This window comes from Rattus norvegicus, chromosome 16 (genome assembly GCF_021556685.1).
Source record: "Rattus norvegicus strain SHRSP/BbbUtx chromosome 16, alternate assembly SHRSP_T2T, whole genome shotgun sequence".
Taxonomy (NCBI): domain Eukaryota; kingdom Metazoa; phylum Chordata; class Mammalia; order Rodentia; family Muridae; genus Rattus; species Rattus norvegicus.
In genome coordinates, this window is record NC_141549.1 from 78640890 (window position 1) to 78655992 (window position 15103).

Consider the following 15103-nt stretch of genomic DNA (forward strand, 5'->3'; position numbering starts at 1 on the left):
CCCAACATAAAACAAAGACACATGCTCCACTATGTTCATAGCAGCCTTATTTCTAATAACCAGTAGCTTGAAAGAACCCAGATACCCTTCAACAGAGGAATGGATACAGAAAAGGAGGTATATCCTCACAATGGAATCCTACTCAGCTATCAAAAAAAATGACTTCATGAAATTCATAGGCAAATGGATGGAACTAGAAAATATCATCCTGAATGAGGTAACCCAATCACAGGAAAACGCACATGGTATGTACTCATTGATAAGTGGATATTAACCCAAAAGCTCAAATTACCCAAGATGCACAGACCACATGAAACTCAAAAAGGATGACCAAAATATGGACACTTCACTCCTTCTTTAAAAGAGGAACAAATAGATCCATAAGAGGGGATAGGGGGCAAAGTTTAGAGCAGAAACTTCAGGAATAGCCAATCAGAGCCTGCCCCACGTGTGGACTACACAAAACCTAGATAAGATGGATGAAGCTAAGAAATGCATGTTGACAAGAACTTGACATAGATCTATCCTGAGAGACATAGCCAGAACATGTTAAATACAAAGACGAATGCCAGCAGCAAACCACTGAACTGGGACCCCCATTGGAGGAATTAGAGAAAGGACTGAAAGAGCTGAAGGGGCTTGAGACCCCATATGAACAACAATGCCAACCAACCAGAGCTTCCCAGGACTCAACCACTACCCAAAGACTATACATGGACTTGCCCTGAGCTCCAACCTCATAGGTAGCAATGAATAGCCTAGTAAGAGCACCAGTAAGGGGAAGCCCTTGATCCTGCCAAGGTTGGACCCCAGTGTAGGGGATTGTTGTGGGTACTGGTAATGGGGGACAGATGGGGAGGGGAACAACCATATAGAAGGGGAAGAGGGGTTATGGGACTGATGGACAGGAAACTGAGAAAGGGAATATCATTTGAAAGGTAAATAAGAAATACCCAATTTAATAAAAAAAATGGAAGAAAAAATAAAATAAATAATTAAAAAAAGAAGCCAGGGCAATAATACAGGCATGGTTCATAGTAACCTCAACATGTTTAAAGAATACAGTAGTTCTCTAAAAAATGAGATTTTAAAACTGTACACACCTGAGGCCCAAAGACGTTGCTTTTCTTAACATAAAGTCAATGTCTTTGAGAGTGAGTCAAACTACAGGAAGGAAGAGTGAGAAGTCAGGAAAGGAATATGGCAGGATCAGAAGCATTCTGAGCTTTCTTTACATTTGTGTCTCAACCCAGAGTCATCCTTAAATTGTTAGTATTTGGAGCCTGTATTTTGCAAGTAAAATCTAAATTATTTGTTCATCTGCAAAGGTTGCCTTGAAGGTACTGAAACTATATATCCAGAGGCTTGACTGAGCCTTGTAGCAAACATGAAAAAATGCAAGCACACAGAAAGCACAGTGCAAGCAATTTATTGGAGATAAAAGAGAAGCTAAGTGGAGTGGTCATCAGCACTCAGCACCAGTGGCCGGAGAGCACAAGGTCTTCTCTGGTGTCCTTGCTCATTTATCCTTATACATAGCAGCTTCGACCAAAATTTGGAACCACTGCTTTTTTGGGTGATGTCTCTTTAACAAGGGGATTAATGCTATTAAGTTTTTGAGTTATTGGAAACTCAGAGATACATTCCCCATTAATTTATCAACTATAAGCATTGGCTATTGGAGAAAACATTTAAATGCTATTGAAATTGACTACTTCTTGTATAAAGAAATATTACTAAATTTTCATTTATTGCAGTGTTGGGGCAGCTTTGGGTCGTAACTTCATAGAAACCTTGACATTTTGAAACATGTGATAAGCCAGGTAACTTTCTCCAGGTAGAAAACATGTACAGTGTATTATGTTAGCTTATACTGACTAATTGCTATGATCTTTTTTCTCCTGCTATCAGAGGTTTTCACAATAACCCAATAATGTAGCCACCTTATTGACCAATGTGTTGTGGGTTTGTAGTGGAACTTTGAAGAGGTTAATTGCATTACTCAGAGACACTAAAGGTTAGGAAACAGGGCTGTGTCCAAATCTATTGTACTTTACCACTACCCCACATTGAACATTAACTTCTGTGTTCTAGACTGCTACCTCCTGTCATTTATTGGGATTATTTGTTTCCTTGTTTAGAACCTTATAGGAGATCAAGGTTGAAAGACATCTGTTGGCAGATGATCTTCCTACAACTTCTCCTCAGTCTCTACCTCTGCTAATTCCCGCCTCTGGTATTTGTTGGGAGACCACCGATGAATAACAGGTATTTTCTAGAAATACCAGAAGAAAAAATTGTTTTGCCAGTTATCACAAGTAATAACTCACATGTCAGATCACTGCTCAGAAATAGAGTCTATTGTTAAGAGTAGCTAGGAGTTCTTTTGAGTTTTTGCAACCTGGCTTGTCAGGCAAAACTGTCTTAGGGTTCACAACGCAGTGCAGGAGGACATAAGAAAAACAGGTTCTCAAGCTGTTACCCATCTTACCCAGCAACGCCTATGGGTCAGCAGAGTTCTAACCCCTGTGAGGAAGGCTAGCCCTCCCTTGTGTACAAATGGATCCTGTGCAAGATCCAAGGTTTTAGAGGACATTGCATGTTAACTTCCCTTCTTTGGAGCCCATGTTGAAGATATGATGATGCTTTTACAAGATTTAGTACAAGGAGAAATAAAAATGAACTACAAAGAACTTCATTTTTCCTACATCACGTTGGTGTCTCTGGACCACCCACTCCACTCCCAGCCAAATTTCCTCTCGTCTTCTTGGGCATTCCCATGTGATAGCATATGTTGGAATATTAAAGATCCTGAACACCCTCCATTAGAGGTTGGAATTCCTCAGTTGTGTCAGTGGATGGGTAAGAAAGGTAACTGTGTCTCATACATAGAACATGGTAGGAATTTTTCTAATGCTCCCAAAACACACTGGCTTGAGTTTTACAGATTTAAATTGAAAGAAGGAAAACTCAGGTATATTATTGAAGAAAATTAAATGCCATTTTGTTTGATACGGCAATCAAAACTGGACAAAGGAAAATGATAATCTTTAAGGAGATTTGTAACATATGATCCAAAGAAACATTTTCCAGGCTTCTGGAACACTAGCTAAAGATTAATTAGAGAACAAGTGGGGCTGGAGGGATGGCTCAGAGGTAAAAGCACTTGATTGTCTTGTAGTAGATCCATATTTGGTTCTAACACCCACATAGCTGCTCATAGCAAAATGGAACTCCAGTTCTGGGGGATTTGGCTTTCTTTTCTGGTTTCCAAAGACAATAGGCACACACACAATTATATTCAGGCAAATTACTTGTAAAACACAAATAAGTAAATATTTTTTCTTTAAAAAGGTAAAACAAATGTGCCAACTACTCTCTCAGCAGAGCAGTTAATCAAAGACAAACGCACACACAGCTGCTGTCAGTTCATGGAATAATACTGGAATGTCTATTTTACCTATCAGATTTGGACGAGTAATTTAAGAAAAGCATCACAGTACCTGTATCAACCTGTAGAAAACCCATAAAATTGCAGCAGACAGCAATTTTCTCACAAAGTAAAGAACTCCTTATCAGGGGCTGGAGAGATGACACAGAGGTTAAGAGCACTGGCTGCTCATACAGACGTCCTGAGTTTAATCCCCAGAAAGCACATGGTGGCTTACAACCATCTATAATGGAATCCAATGCTCTCTTCCAGTCTGTCTGAAGACAGCTACAATGTATTAATATATATATACAAAATAATTGAATATTTAAAAAAGAAAAGAACTGCTTCTCTCCCAAGGTTCAATCACCACAAAAGTCTGTAAATGACTGGGTGCAAATTAACCAAGGGTTCTGGTCTCTACCTTCTCTGGTGTCCATGAGTAGGTGTCTTTCCCCAAGTGAGACAGCTGATGTTACCAGGGTTTGCGAAGAGAACGTAAAGCAGTAAGAAAATGAAAATGACGGTGCAAACCCAAACTTGGTCGCTGTACTTCAAAAGGGCTTTCTTCTGGATGGACATATTGTGCTGGTTCTCCATTCTCTAGGTCTTCAATGACCAGTTCTCTAGGGAACACTGGTAGGAAGGACAGAAAGAAAAACACAGTAATATAAATCTTTCACATGAACATGCTGGACTTTTCAGGATGGAAATTTTAGCAAGTGCTACTGAGATACAGTACGTGACGATCAGGAAAGTCAATATTGTGTCTGAAATATAAGGTCTGCCTCTTGACTCATAAATCTAAGTCTATAGAGGTATTCAAGAGGTCATGTCCCATTAAACAATAATGTATATGAATATATATATGTTTAACAAGTGTGTGTAAAATACTATGCTGGCTGATTTGCTAACTATTGCACAGAGCTGTAAGTAAAAACATTGTAGCCAATGAATAGTATTTATTAACATGTAAATAGGAGCTGGCACCTGAGACAGTGGGACTCCATACAGTGACTGTAAACAACAGGATGTTCTAGACCTTTTGCTGTGTGTGTGGTGAGAGACATGGGATAAACACAGACTGAAGAGTGTGCATGCATGACATGGCGGCACTTCTTGAAACCGGGTAGCAGTTTCTGAGTCTCTCTACATTGTGGATGTCTTTTCCTGTAGGTCAGGTCTCATTGTCTAAAAGTAAAGTCATTGCAGCATCTCAGACCTGGGAAACACCCCATGGCTTGAGGGTCCCGCAGGTGAAGAGCCACCTGGAGCTCACTCTTGGCAGATGTGTTCCATCACTTTGGCTTCTTCAGAACAACCCACTACAGCTTCACTCTGACAAATTCTAGAAACTTGAACTCAATTCACTAGAGGGCACAATAAGGCCATCTTACTTTCTCTAAAATGGCCCCAAAGGAGGGGATTCACAAAGTTTGCCTTGATGAGGATCATTGCTAATATCCCAGAATCATGCAGAGAACTGAGTGTCCAGTCCACCTGGTCAAGGACTGGTCCTGGATCCACAGTTTCTGAGAAGAGCAGGCTCCAACTTCAAACCACAAAAACTATTTGTTCCATGCGCTCATTAAATTAGGCAGCGCCCAGCTATTTTCTTTCCTGACCACTGAGAGGTAAATACTCAAGCAGATGGGAAACAGGGGAAAAGAGCAAGGCCTCTTCATCATTATCAGTGGGTGTGTGTGTGTGTGGGGGGGGGTGTTTCTGAACACATAGACCTATATGATGATGGAAGCCTTGTGGACAGAGGAACATCAAAGGGATCCTGAGGACAACAGCTGGGAGCAGTTGGCATCAGTGAGCGCCGTCTCTAAGTGTGGGGCACGATCTTTGCCCTATAAATGCAGGCTGCCTCCTCTCTCTCCACACACTGGTCTCCAGATCACCAATCCTCCAGGTGACTTCCAGCCATGAAGACTCTTGTCCTCCTCTCTGCCTTTGTCCTGCTGGCCTTGTATGTCCAGGCTGGTCCTATTCGAGAGGCAGAGGAAGAGACTAAAACTGAGGAGCAGCCAGCAGATGAGGACCAGGGTGTCTATCCTCTTGGAAGTGCCAGAAGATTCTGCTTTTTAAAATTTAAGTGAGTGCTGGTGCATAGAATGATGGAGGCTTGCAGTCTCCTGATGGAGGGTTGTAGATGAGCCCTAGAATCCTGTCAAGGCCAGTCTGGTTCAGGTAGCTGTCCTCTCACAGCCTCCATGTTTATTCATAGAAGTAACAGTGAAAGTCAAGCCATTGGGCTTGATTTTCTTCCTTTTAAGGTTTTTGATATAACAATTTATCTGTGAGAAAGCTTTAAAATGTAGAACATGTTGATTAGTCCCTTTATACTTGATTAATAATTTTGTTATAGGAAGAAAAGTTTTTGTAATTAAAAAATAGATTTTGGAACCAAATGCCAGTGTATGAATGTGTTGGGTCAGGAAAACACAAAAAAAAGGGAAGAAATGGGGTGTGGGTATCAAGCCTGTTTGTGATCAACACTTGTTAAATGTCTTATCTCCAAGTGTTTGGAGTTGATCATGGTGCTGTCTGTGATGTCACCAGTACAACAGTGCTACTCTCTACCACGTACAGTCCATGTTTATGAGGTGGTTTACTTTCACACACTGCCGGCCTCCTTTTTTTTTTTTTTTTTTTTTAATTAACTTGAGTATTTCTTATTTACATTTCGAGTGTTATTCCCTTTCCCGGTTTCCGGGCAAACATCCCCCTAATCCCTCCCCATCCCCTTCTTTATGGGTGTTCCCCTCCCCACCCTCCCCCCATTGCCGCCCTCCCCGCAACAATCACGTTCACTGGGGGTTCAGTCTTAGCACAGGACCCAGGGCTTCCCCTTCCACTGGTGCTCTTACTAGGATATTCATTGCTACCTATGAGGTCAGAGTCCAGGGTCAGTCCATGTATAGTCTTTAGGTAGTGGCTTAGTCCCTGGAAGCTCTGGTTGCTTGGCATTGTTGTTCATAAGGGGTTTCGAGCTCCTTCAAGCTCTTCGAGTTCTTTCTCTGATTCCTTCAACGGGGGTCCCGTTCTCAGTTCAGTGGTTTGCTGCTGGCATTCGCCTCTGTATTTGCTGTATTCTGGCTGTGTCTCTCAGGAGCGATCTACATCCGGCTCCTGTTGGCCTGCACTTCTTTGCTTCATCCATCTTGTCTAATTGGGTGGCTGTATATGTATGGGCCACATGTGGGGCAGGCTCTGAATGGGTGTGCCTTCTGTGTCTGTTTTAATCTTTGCCTCTCTATTCCCTGCCAAGGGTATTCTTGTTCCCCTTTTAAGGAAGGAGTGAAGCATTCACATTTTGATCATCTGTCTTGAGTTTCATTTGTTCTAGGCATCTAGGGTAATTCAAGCATTTGGGCTAGTAGCCACTTATCAATGAGACTGCCGGCCTCCTTACTTCATGCCTGGTGCTTTATTTGTGTCCTCAGGCTCAAGAAGATCCTTGGGATGCTCTTGCAGAAACTCATGCAAAAGTTTGGAATGCGTCGCTGGGAGGTGCGTGCCAGGTGCTGATAAACGGTATAAATTCAGCTGCAGCTGAAGAGGGACGAGATAACCACATGCTCTGGGACCTCGAAGTCTGTCATTACCCTTGTGCTTTGCCTCAATTGCTTTTCCTTCTCTGATAAACTCCTTGCAGATAAAGAATCTGTGTCTATGTTTCTTTGATGCTTTTTCTATGTAGCTTAGACAGGACTCTTCTGAGCCACGTAGCAGAACCTTCAGTGAATCCTTTGTAACATTTACATTAATCCTTGGCTACATTTTAGCAGTCATAAGAAGGATGAGCAGGAGGTTGGATACAAAGAGACAAGATGTTCTGTTCTAGCTGCTTCTCTGTCTATCAAGTCTTCTGTCCTTTCGATTGGAGTCGCCCTCAAAAATGAGTCCCACATTTTCATGCTCCATTTTATTTTCAGTTGAAGGACATTATGTTGTTTCCGTCCTGTAGCTATTGTGAACTCAGAGGCAATGCAGATGGTTGAGCAAGCATCTGTGAGGGAGGATTCTGAGTGTTTGGGCATTTTCCAAAAGGCAGTGCAGCTGTGCCATGGAGATTTCCCTACAGTCTTGGGAGAATTTTCCACACTGACTTCCTTAGTTTCTATCCCAGTTTGAAATCCCACCAACAGTGTCTGAGGGTTCAATAATATTCTTCACTGTGCAAACTGTTCCTATGACACCTCCTTCCTTACCCACCCAAATTCATTTCCTTTTTTTCTTTTCTCTTCTTTTTTTTTTAAATTTAAATCCCTCTGGATCAATTTGAGCTGCCCACATGTTTTTAGGTTTTCCTCTAGAACATGGTCGATTCACCGGGAGATTCACTCAGAAAGAACTGTCTCTCCCACCCAGCAGCTAACAATTGCCAACACATCCACTGCAAGGGGTGGAGTTTTTAATCCAACTCCCAGCTCCGTGCAGGAATTTGGTTTGACTTGAGCTTGCACAGGGCAGCCAAAATTGAGTTTTTATTGGGTTGCTTTAGTAACTGTCTTAATTTATTTTTCTAATTCTTTATATTTTGCATAAAAACTCATAGCAGATGTATTGCTTGCAAAGGGTCTTTATCACACCATGATCTTCTTCTTTACGGGATTGAGAATTTCCTTTGCTACAGGGAAGGTTTTTAGCTTTATAATATCCTATTGTCAGTTATAGGTCTAAATCCCAAATGGTTAGCATAGACACAAGGACATAAGCACAATGTTAAATAGACTCTCTTATAGATATATGTATGCTTTTATATGCCTTAAAATTATGCACATGTGTATATGCATGTAACAATTATAATTTAAAATGAGATAGTACACGGTTCTTCATAAATATAGTAAGTTACCACTCTTGCCCATGTTTTACTACATTTTTGGAAGCTCATAATTTTGTGCGTCATTAACTCCATATTTTGTACGTTCTCTTACAGTCACATTGTCTTTTGTAAATCTTGGACTTTCTGTGTTAGTGATTTCCTGGAATAAATACAAACCTTTTATTACCGGTGTCTGAGTCAAGGTCTTTCTGTCCAAGCATGGTTCTCATGACCCTTGTCATTCTGACATAACACTTAGTACGATTGCCCAGCAGGTGCACAGGAAGCAGGACAGCAGAGGGCGACACTGAGTCAGAGACAGCCAAGTGACTTTGTTAACACCGAGGGCATCTTTCCTGTGCTATTCTTACATTTCTGCCCTCTGCCCTTCTGAAGGCAATCTTCCTTCCATCCTCAGCCAACACACATATTTTTAATCAAAGATTCAGAGTCGATCTTGAACTTTTACCTCTAAACTTGAGCCTAATTTGTGCACTCAGTATGCCAACTTTTTTCTCAGAGTCAAAGACATCCAGACTGCATTCTCACACAGTGCTGGACCCCAAGATGTGGCCATAGCCTTCAGTGCTCCTTTCTTCTCTCACTCACTGTGAATATGCACACAGCTACATTTCTTCCTTTGTTTCTAATTTTTTATTGAAAATATTCTTTTTCATACAATACATTCTGTTAGTTTCCCACCTTCTATCTCCTCCCAAACTCTCCTCACCATTCCAACGCCATGCATGCCTCTCTCTCTCTCTCTCTCTCTCTCTCTCTCTCTCTCTCTCTCTCTCTCTCCTCTCTCTCTCTCTCTCTCTCTCTCTCTCTCTCTCTCTCTCCTCTCAAACCAGCAGGTAAACAAAACAAACAAAAATTAAAAAGGGTACAAGACACTCATACACAAGCAAACACACAAACATACCCAGAAAACCCACAAAATTGAAAACCATAATAATCAAGCAAAAAACAGTAAGGTTAAAGAGAAAATGCCAAGTCTGGCAGTATTCGCACACTCCTTAATCTCAGCAGTTGAGAAACTGGGGTTGCACATTTGTGTCCAGCTTGCTTGGTCTACAAAGTGAGTTCCAGGAAAATCGGGGCTACAAAGAGAAACTGTCTCATCCTCTCTTTCATGAATTGCCCAAACAACATAATAGGAAACAAAAAAAAAAAATCTCCAAAAATGCCTTTGAGTTAGGTTACATTAACGTTTCTCAAGGGAGAATTTTCTTTGCTCAACTTTAGGGTTATTGGTGCTGTTATATGATGAGAAGTTACTGTACCTATTTCTAGAGAGTACATAAAAGACAGGTTCCACTGACTTTATAGCAAACAGCAGAAGAGAGAATTTGCAGATGTACTTTTAGGGGATGTAGCTAAACCCAAAGGAAGGAATTAACAGAGATAACCTAAGGAGAGGTTGTGAGACAGAAAGGAGGGAATTTGCAGATACACCCTAAAGAGAGGCCCAGAAGCCCTGTATGAAAAGCAACTGCCCTCAGGTCTGGCCTCCTGCTCAGCCATCTCACCACCTCCACAATTTGTTTCCTTGATATTGCTCACAAATATTTCCTTTCTCCTCGTCTCTCATTTGATTGTTAATTCAACAAATAGACAAACATCTTTTTCCATTGTTCCAGCCAGTATTTCCTATTTATTTTCTCATAAGTAGAATGCCTGGAGTATATGTATTTTTTCAGTGTTATTTTTGAAAATCAGGATTATTCCCTCCGTAGTGGCTAAAATTTGTTTTATATTTTAATGCACAACTTCATGGTCACTTAAGGTTTTTCTTTCTCCTTCTTGCTCCACATCTCTGTGAGGGGAGAGGCTAAGTGTCGGTGTGGGAAATAAAGAAAATTGGACTTCAGCAAGCTTGTTGCTTATTTGTAGGATCAGAGGTCATGGCCTACTGGACATAGGCTTTTGTGCTTCCACAGCCTGCACAGTCCTGAGCCACAAGTCAGGACTCAGTTTCAATACTTTGTCTTCTTCTAACTCTCTGCATCCCAGAGTCTTGGATGAGTCAATTGTTCCTGTCCTTGTTTTGTGCCATAGACTAGGGTGGAAGTCAGCAGAACTCCAACAACCATTTCTTGGTCAGACTATGTCCACTTATTAAATGATGGTCATATTTGAAAATTATGACTCACAATGCCTGATAATCAGCTTTACTTCAACTATTTATAGATGAAAGTTTAAGACCTCTCATTCAGGCATAAGCCAGGAATGTGACAAGGACATACCCATGTTAGGTGAACAGTCAACTGTTGGGTTCTTGGCACAGAACACAAACATTCTGGACAATGAGGATAGCTAGTTCCGTGAAATGCAAAACAATAAATGGAGAAGGCAGGCTGGTAGCGGAGAACATGGACTATGCAGCAGCCATTAAACCCTCAGTCAGATGACTTTGAATAAGATGGGAAGTCTCCAAGTTTCTATTGAAACTCAGACAGGAAACTCCTTAACAAAGGCCACTCCTTGACAGGGACATGAGAGACCTATGCATACAGTTGCTCTGCCCACACTTACCTCGTGGTACCTTATCCTTCAGGAGAAGCTCATCCTCTTCTCTGTTATTCCCCAGTTAGTCCTCAGAGGCCCAGGATGCATCTGTCTGAGAAAAACCTGAGGCATCTCTAGACCAGGAATATCTTGGGTAGAGAACCAGAACATGATCAAAGAGCAGGTGATGGCCACACAGCAGAGAGGTAAGATAGCTAGAGAGAAGGGACTAGATACATTAAAAAAAGAAATCTGGAAGGACACACAGAGAGAGACAGACACAGACACACATTATTTTATTTTAATATGTATGTGTTGGGTTTCAGGCCCAGGGACAAGGGACTGAGGTGCCTGTTTTACATACCAAAGCAGATCTGGCCTCCAGGTTCTCCCAGCATTCCTCAGTGCCTACCTGGCATACCCTGCCCCAACCTTGAACATTCCAGTCCTGGGGGGTGAGCTGCCCTTTCCCAGAGGCTCTTCCTTATATAAACCAGACATTTTGAGCTCTCTCTCTCTCTCTCTCTCTCTCTCTCTCTCTCTCTCCCTCCCTCCCTCCCTCCCTCTCCCTCTCCCTCTCCCTCTCTCTCTCCCTCCCTCCCCCTCTCCCTCTCTCCCTCTCTCTCTCCCTATCTCTCTGCCTCCTCCTCTTCCTCCTCCTCCTTCTCCTCCTCCTCCTCAACCCCTTTCTCTCTTCCTGTTTCTCTCTTCAACTCCCCCTCACTTTCCCCATGGCAACTTCCCTGCCCTTGGTCCTTGAGGCCAGTATTTACCCACCAGAGAGCAGCTTTCCAATAAACTTGTCTTTAATCTAATCTAATCTGGTTTGAATTGGCTCGTTTCACCCACGGTGAAGAAGTAACATATAGATATAGATATAAATAAAGATATAGATATAGGTGTGATATATATATATAATATATATATGGAGAGAGAGAGAGAGAGAGAGAGAGAGAGAGAGAAAGAGAGAAATAGAGAGATACCCTGACATACCCTTCCCCCAACTTTGAACTTTGCAGCTGTGGGGATGAGCTGCCCTTCCCCCCAGAGGCTTTTCTGTATATAATCCAGACATTTTGCACTTGCTCTCTCTCTCTCCTCAACCCCTCCTTACTTTACCAATGAAGGAGGCTCTGGGGGAAGGGAAGCTTACCCCAGGGCTGGAAAGTTCAAGGTTGTGGGCAGGGTATACTAGTTATATATAATAAATATAATACAATATAATATAATATATAATATATCATACATATATATTTCTTTAGCTTATGTTTCTCATCTCTGTGTTCAAGCATGAGAACCAAATACGTATAGATTTCCTTCTGCCATAACTTTTGATTCCAAGATATGTTTGAAATGTACTAACTATGTTAGAGGAGAACTGTGAGTAGTTAATATTATATTTAAATATTTAAGTTTAATCACAGAGTCTATTTCACTCTACCTGAAATACTCTATCTATTTCTACTCTATCTAACTACTCTATCTATTTCTACTCTTCTTTAGAAGAGATTACAGACTTTGGAGAAGGGTATGTGTGTGTATAAGCATATGGGCGGGGGTGAGTTCCAGGAGTACCTACAAGAAAAGGCAATAAGAAAAAGCCTCACATCCTGGAAGGAACAATAGTTCCTACCAGCAGGGTTGTTCAAACTGCTTGCTCTGATGTAGCCAGCATAGCAACTGCACACAACTCAGCATGGGTCTTCTTTCAGATTCTCCACTATTGTGCAGTAGGTCGAATTTTAGTGTCTGATGTTCTCTGCAGTCTCTAGGTCCAACACTGGAACATTTCTTCATAAAAAGGTATCCACCAGAAGACACTGACTTAAAGACTTGTGTTGCAGGATGAAGCTCTCACCTTTTTGTTTTGTAAAGAAAGGAAACCAACAGCAAACTCCTAATTTGCTTTCTTATTATATGGGGATTATTAATACTGTGTGTCTCAATTTGCTTCCTTCTCAAGTTCTCCTGTAACTTATTTTTATCAACCCTTACTTTTAATGATAGTTTTTAAGTGTTTTAACCTCTCTTTTAGCCCACCACCCACCCCAGGTAATGGAAAAGAAAGGATATGGGCAGTTGGCTTACATAATACAGACAGGTTGTTCTCTCTTCTCTCTCTGCATGCAGGCTCTCTCTCTTTCTCTCCCCCTCCCATCTGTCTTTGCTCCCCTTGGGGACTTCCCTGGCCTCCTTCTTTGGGACCAGTAAATTCAACTCTGGAGTAGTTTCTCAATAATACTTTTTATATACTTGTTTATAATTTCTATATAACTTGTTTATGACAAATTAGCAGCTCTTACAAGATTAGTATTTTACAGTTTTATCCCTGTTAAATTTTAGCCTTAAGAATCACAATTTTTAGTAGGTTTGTTCTTCTGATCAAACCAACAATTAAAAAATACTGATTGAATATTCAAATTCCACCCTCAACACCTATTTCCGCTGAAGTGTCAGGTGGCTCAAGGGGTTCTCAATTCTCCAAGTATCAATTTGCCTTCTTCAGAAGCAAATCGGGAGACAGAGGCTGCCCAACACATAGTTTGATTCAAGTCTGGGCATAACGTAGGATAGAGACTACCAAACTTTTTACAAACCATTCCCCAGGTTTTAAAGTGTGGAGGAACCTCCTGGCTTTTTATAGATTTGGGGGATCTTCTTTGTCTATCTATACATTTCTTAGGGACTTGCATGGTAAAGACTCTATGTGTTTCTTAGAACATCAGCTTCCTCTGTCCCTATAGACACACTAAATTTAAATTTAAAAAAAAAATTAACGGGAAAAGGAATGAGGAAATACCAGTGAGTGTCCCTCCAGGGGAACTCAGAGTGCTGTGTAACTAGCAAAGGCTGTTAAATACTGGGTAAAGAGAGTTGAATTTGCCAAGGATTTGTTTAATGTTGTTTATCGAAGCCCATCAATGGGGAGGCTGTTTCTTCCCAGCATGGCGTGGTTCCTTCACTTTTATTTTATCTCTGTAATTTTACTCTGTTCGTTACAGTTTCTACCAGTATTTCTTCAAATGTTCCTCCTCCCTCCTTCTGCCCCCTTTTGTGTATCTTTCCTATCTCTGAGAGGGATATGTTTATTCTACAGCCCAACTGTCCTCAAAGCCCTGGCCTGAAGTAGAGAAAGTTAAGGAGATGTAGGAAAGGAATCGAGCCCCTCCCTCAAGTGTCTGGTTGAGGTCTTTGCCAGTCAAGAGTTCTGAATGTTGTTGCAATTAACAATGGGTAGTGCGAAGATCGCCTCCATGGAGGCAATATCTTTTTAAAGACTTTTCAAAGGATGAAGAGCAGACTGGGCGTCCGGCCCGAGTGAGTGCATGCACTTTTGGAGTTTGGCTTTACTCTCTTCTCAGCTTTTAAATCCGCAACTTCTGGAGAATGTCACAAAGACGGGATGATCAACTTTGTCTACCATCAAAATATGTTTTAACTCCCTTATAACCTAGCCAAAAAAGGACTCCTTTGAACCTCTGACCTGCTGTTTTACCTCAGCAGCAGCACCCTGTACTCTTAGCCAGTAGACCGGAAATAAGTCTATGATCTCATTTGAAAGAAATAAAAAGGAAGAAAAGGAAAAAAGGAAGGAAGGAAAGAGAGAGAAATAGTCATTCCTTTGAAAATATAACTCCATAAGCTATCACAATCATGTGCAAGGCTACTATAGAACATAATGCAAGATTCTCTTGAGAAGCCCATACCCATGTCTATATGGCTGCCATTTTCCTAGGCTCCCACCAATACTCATGCTTAAGTCAATGTTAAAAACTTTTTAAAAATACACTCTAACTCTGCCTAATATGTATTAGTCCTAAAACTCTTTCCTGTGTCATACTCAAGGATCCTGTTTCTCCTGAGGGAGAATCCTTAGGTCAGGGCCTCTCAGACTTCTGACAGCAATGCTGGGACATACCTCCTGACCACCTCTAACCTAACCATCCCAAAATTATGTGGCCTAACAGATATTTAATCATAAGAAATTCTACCCTTTTTATGCCGGTTACACAAAATATATTTTATTATTTTTTTCCCTACTTTGGACATTGAAACATTCACTGTGTTATAATTAGTGACATCACACTAGATGCACTGTTCAACAACCAATAGTGAGGTATTTACTATGTCTTTTACTGTTGGACATTTATTTTATAACCTTTCTAAAAATTGGAACAATTGTAAGGATTGTTCACGTAGTGACTAACATCAAATGCAAATAAAAAAGAAACACCTCTCAAAATTCTGAAAAAAGAAAACCCTGACAGAAATAGTTAAAAATTCAGATAGGACCATAAAAATCAACAATTCTCCAAAACAAAGGAACC

General features: G+C 41.1%; 1 protein-coding gene and 1 long non-coding RNA gene across 1 annotated transcript; both read left to right on the plus strand.

The window, feature by feature from the left end:
• Positions 1-15103, plus strand: part of Erich1 (glutamate-rich 1) — a gene marked incomplete at its 5' end in the record, with an annotated part of 52793804 nt that overhangs the window by 47770330 nt on the left and 5008371 nt on the right.
• LOC148000627 (uncharacterized) lies at positions 5316-7102 on the plus strand. Its single transcript, XR_015640057.1, has 2 exons — positions 5316-5531; positions 6883-7102. It is a non-coding gene; the product is annotated as an uncharacterized LOC148000627 (long non-coding RNA).